The sequence below is a fragment of the Eschrichtius robustus genome, chromosome 15 (assembly GCF_028021215.1).
Source record: "Eschrichtius robustus isolate mEscRob2 chromosome 15, mEscRob2.pri, whole genome shotgun sequence".
In the NCBI taxonomy this organism is placed as follows: domain Eukaryota; kingdom Metazoa; phylum Chordata; class Mammalia; order Artiodactyla; family Eschrichtiidae; genus Eschrichtius; species Eschrichtius robustus.
This window is the reverse complement of record NC_090838.1, coordinates 48,917,423-48,922,897: the sequence shown is the minus strand read 5'-3', so window position 1 is coordinate 48,922,897 and position 5,475 is coordinate 48,917,423.

The following is a 5,475-nucleotide window of genomic DNA, read 5'->3' as shown; positions in this document are numbered from 1 at the left end:
ATCATAGTGAATATAAAAAAATTAATTTTCCTAACTGGGAAATTTATCTTGAAATTTATAAGAAAGAATAAATACCTAATATTTGATGGGAAAAATAGGGGAATGAAAATAGTGACCATGTATAAAAAAAAGAAAATTAGATTGTATAGGTATAGCTGATTCACTTTGTTATAAAGCAGAAACTAACACACACCATTGTAAAACAATTATACTCAAAAAAGATGTTAAAAAAAAAAAGCTACATTAAAAATTAATGTGATCGTGATGTAAATTTGCAGTTGATAAATTGTTCAGTGGAATCTACTAGTGTTCAAAATTAGATACCAGTATATATGTGGCAATTTTAATAAACTTATTTATTTATTTATTTTTGGCTGTGTTGGGTCTTTGTTGCTGTGTGCAGGCTTTCTCTAGTTGCAGTGAGTCGGGGCTACTCTTCGTTGTGGTGCACAGGCCTCTCACTGCGGTGGCTTCTCCTGTTGTGGAGCATGGGCTCTAGGTGCTCGGGCTCAGTAGTTGTGGCTTGTAAGCTGTAGAGCGCAGGCTCAGTAGTTGTGGCGCATGGGCTTAGTTGCTCCACAGCATGTGAGATCTTCCCGGACCAGGGATCAAACCCGTGTCCCCCACATTGGCAGGCACATTCTTAACCACTGAGCCACCAGGGAAGTCCCATGTGTTGCAATTTAAACATAAGAATTTGAATGTTTTATTTTCAGTGAGCAATGCATGGTTTGTTTAATAGAAGTTTTAAAATGGAGGGGCCATTTCTTGGGAAGAAAATACCATATTCAAACACTCATTCCAATAACATTAAATAATGTCTGATGCTAAAGTATTTACAAATTACAAAGAAAGGAACAAATAACCTGGTAGAAAAAACAGGAAAAAAAAGTTGAGACAATTTGGAAAAGAGCAAATGACCAACATACAAATGAAAAGATACTCTTTCTAGCCAATGATCTGAAAAATGCAAATGGGTATAACATTGCATACCACTTTACATCTATCAATAAACATGTTGGGCTTCCCTGGTGGCGCAGTGGTTGAGAATCTGCCTGCCAATGCAGGGGACACGGGTTCGAGCCCTGGTCTGGGAAGATCCCACATGCCGTGGAGCAACTGGGCCCATGAGCCACAATTACTGAGCCTGTGCATCTGGAGACTGTGCTCTGCAACAAGAGAGGCCGCAATAGTGAGAGGCCCGCGCACCGCGATGAAGAGTGGCCCCCGCTTGCGACAACTAGAGAAAGCCCTCACACAGAAACGAAGACCCAACACAGCCATAAATAAATAAATAAATAAAAATAAAATGACTAATACTCTTATTAAAAAAAATAAAAATAAACATGTTGATGGAAAATAAAAGAGTACTGTTGGTAGTAAGTACTGTTGGGAGGATGTGTAGAAATATATGTTCTCACGTTTGTCTGATGGAACTGCAAATTGTACAACCTTTTGAGGGTATCAGGAAAGACTGATTGAAATTCAAAACATATATACCTTTGTATATTTTGGAGATTAATCCCTTATCAGTCACTTCATTTGCAAATAGTTTCTCCCATTCTGTAGGTTGTCTTTTCATTTTGTTTATGGTTTCCTTAGCTGTGCAAAAGTTTTTAAGTTTAATTAGGTTGCATTTGTTTATTTTTGTTTTTATTCCATTACTATAGGAGGTGGATCAAAAAGGTATTGCTGCGATCTATGTCAAAGAGTGTTCTGCCTATGTTTTCCTCTAAGAGTTTTATAGTATCCAGCCTTACATTTAGGTTTTTAATTCATTTTGAGTTTATTTTGGGTATGGTGTTAGAGAATGTTCTAATTTCATTCTTTTACATGTAGCTGTCCAGTTTTCCCAGCACTGCTTATTGAAGAGGCTGTCTTTTCTCCATTGTATATTCTTGCCTCCTTTGTCATAGATTAGGTGGCCATAGGTGTGTGGGTTTATTTCTGGGCTCTCTGTTCTGTTCCATTGATCTATATGTCTGTTTTTGTGCCAGTACCATATTGTTTTGATGACTGTAGCTTTGTAGTATAGTCCAAAGTCAGGTCGTCTGCTTCCTCCAGCTCCATTTTTCTTTCTCAGGATTGCTTTGGCTATTTGGGGTCTTTTGTGTTTCCATACAAATTGTAAAATTTTTTGTTCTAATTCTGTGAAAAATGCCATTGGTAATTTGATAGGGATTCCATTGAATCTGTAGATTGCCTTGGGTAGTATAGTCATTTTGACAATATTGACTCTTCCAATCATGGTATATCTTTCCATCTGTTTTTGTCATCTTTGGTTTCTTTCATCAAAGTCTTATAGTTTTTAGAGTATATGTCTTTTGCCTCCTTAGCAAACAGCCAATGCAGCTCAGTATCAAAAAAACAAACAAGCCAGTCAAAAAATGGGCAGATGATCTAAATATAGACATTTCTCCAAAGAAGACGTAGAGATGGACAATAGGCACATGAAAAGATGCTCAACATCACTAATTATTAGAGAAATGCAAATCGAAACTTCAATAAGATGTCACCTCACACTAGTCAGAATGGCCGTCATCAAAAAGTCTACAAATAATAAATGCTGGAGAGGGTGTGGAGAAAAGGGAACCCTCCTACACTGTTGGTGGGAGTGTAAATTGGTACAACCACTATGGAGAACAGTATGGAGGTTCCTTAAAAACCTAAAAATAGAACTACCATATGATCTAGCAATCCCACTCCTGGGCATATATCCAGAGAAAACCATAATTTGAAAAGATAACATGCACCCCAATGTACATTGAAGCACTGTTTACAATAGCCAGGGCACGGAACCAACCTAAATGTCCATCGACAGAGGAATGGATAAAGAAGATGTGGTACATATATACAATGGAATGTTATTCAGCCATAAAAAAAGAATGAAATAATGCCATTTGCAGCAACGTGGATGGACCTAGAGATGGTCATACTAAGTGAAGTAAGTCAAGCCAAGACAAATATCAAATGATATCACTTATATGTGGAATCTAAAAAAATGATACAAATGAACTTATTTATAAAACAGAAACAGACTCACAAACGTAGAAAACAAACTTATGGTTACCAAAGTGGAAACAGTGGGGAGGGATAAATTAGGAGTTTGGGATAAATATATATACACTATTATATACAAAATAAATAATCAACAAGGATCTACCACATAGCACAGGGAACTCTACTCAATATTCTTTAGTAACCTATATGGGAAAAGAATCTGAAAAAGAATGGATATACGTAAATGTGCAACTGAATCACTTTGCTGTACACCTGAAACTAACACACCATTGTAAATCAACTATACTCCAATATAAAATAAAACAAATTAAAAAAATAAAGTTTGGGTTTGAAAAAATTAAAATATTTAAAATACCTTTTAAACTATTAATCTGTCTTCTGAGATCCCATTCCATGAAAAGAAAACCACTGGTATTTAAGGTCATAGGCACAATGATGATTATTTCAATATTGTTTCCAGTGACAAAAATGTGGAAACAAAATGTTGTCCACCAATTACAGAAATTCTTGAATACATGATATGTCCACGTGGTAGAATATTAAATCAATAATAAAAAGAATGAATTTACAGCTATGGTCATTTACTGGAGGAATTTTCTAAAATACTTATCAGAACGAAAATTAAGATGCAGAAAAATATACATAGTGCTATACCATTTCTTATAAAGAAACAATGGCAATAACACCTGTATATTCATGTGCATGTGTGTGTATGGTTGATTTTACTGATTATAGATTTTGTGTGTGAGAGGAATATTTTCATTTATGTGTTTGTGTATGTGTATAGATACATAGATACATATATATTATACATACATATGTTTTCTAGAAAAAAGGGGATATTTGGGCTTAGTGGTATTTGGGGTTGGGGTGAGGTAGTAAGCTGTGTAGGATGAGGGAAGAAGAGGAAAAAGTGTAGCCAAGTAGAAAATGAAGAAAATGATAAAATATCCAAGATATATATTATTTTTATGGATTTATTAAAAATTTAAGTATATGTATATGTATACATTTTTAAAGTAATTCTTAAAACAATTGCAGATTAGAAAATAGCTAAATTACATTGATTTGCAATTAAATTCTCGTGAACAGGGTTTAATGAAACATGTATTGGTAGGCAGTGAGGACTGTGGTTTGTATATAATCACTAGGGGTATTTCAGTTCACAAATTCTCATGGAGCATAGACCTCCCTATTAGATGAAGCTCATATTTGAAAGAGATAGTCTGTGAAATTGTTCTCCCAATGCTTGGCAGTTTATACGCATTCAGTAAATGATAACAGTTCCTCAGGAAGTTAATATCTGCGCACTGGACTTTGGCTTCTGATAAAGGTCAATTCATATCCTAGTTTAGCTCTGCACAACTTCTGTCAACTAGAGTAAGATATTTGAGCTAACTTTAAAATTGTCATCTCTTTGTAAAATGAGCATCATGATGCTTAACTCTTCTGCCTATATTGATGATTAAATTAGATAACAGAGGGCTTGGTATAGAGGAAGTGTTTTAAAAATACTCCTGTGAATAGGGCCTCACAATATAGAGTGGTGGTACAATGCTACAGTGGTGAAAAGCGCTTTCCAATGTCTGATGAGATGTATCAAGCCAAAGAAAACTGACAGGTGTTATACATGAATTAGTTTTAGGGTGTGGCTTTTGTTACACAGAAACTAGTGAAAGAGAGCTGTGAACCTTCTTTCAAATGTTCTTCAATAGAAATTCACTTATTACTCAGTAAACTTATCATAGGAGCACCTCATTTTAGGTCTGCAACAGAATCAAGTCTGAGAGGTGTTTGTTCTAACAGGATATTACCGTCATTACTGGGGTGTCAGAACGCTGAGTTGAAAAACTCTAGATGTATAAAGGAATGAGAGAAAAAGTACTCTTGGATGTTTGCCTTTTGGGATTTCATTCATTTCCTTTTCATGCAATCCTGACATGTTGAAATATGACACGTATGACAGACTGTGGTAATATATGTTATCATGATCTGGAGAGTGAGAGAGAGGGGGAAATATGCTCACTTACAGTCTTCTTCACACATCAGGAATGTCTGTTGTTGGCACTGGTGTCTCAGCTCATTTTTACAGGCACTGGCAAGTCTCTCTTTAATCTCTTATTTGTACCATCTGTGTAAATGATGGTTTAAGAGCTGTATGTGTGACTCCTATGTTACCAATAAATTGTATATATGTACCTTGAACAAGGTGAAAATAAACAAGATGGGGAAAGGTAACTAACTGGACTGGAATTGAAGAATTTCTGGTTTCTTATATCTGAAACTAGCTATATGACCTAAGGGGTATCTATTATAGTCATTGCTCTTTGAATATATATTTTCTCATTGAACCCTTACAATTACACTTCAAGGGATATGTTGCTATCCTCATTTTGCAGATAAGGAAACTGAAATGAGGTAGGTTATTTGTTCCAAGTCACATAGTTTCTGAGT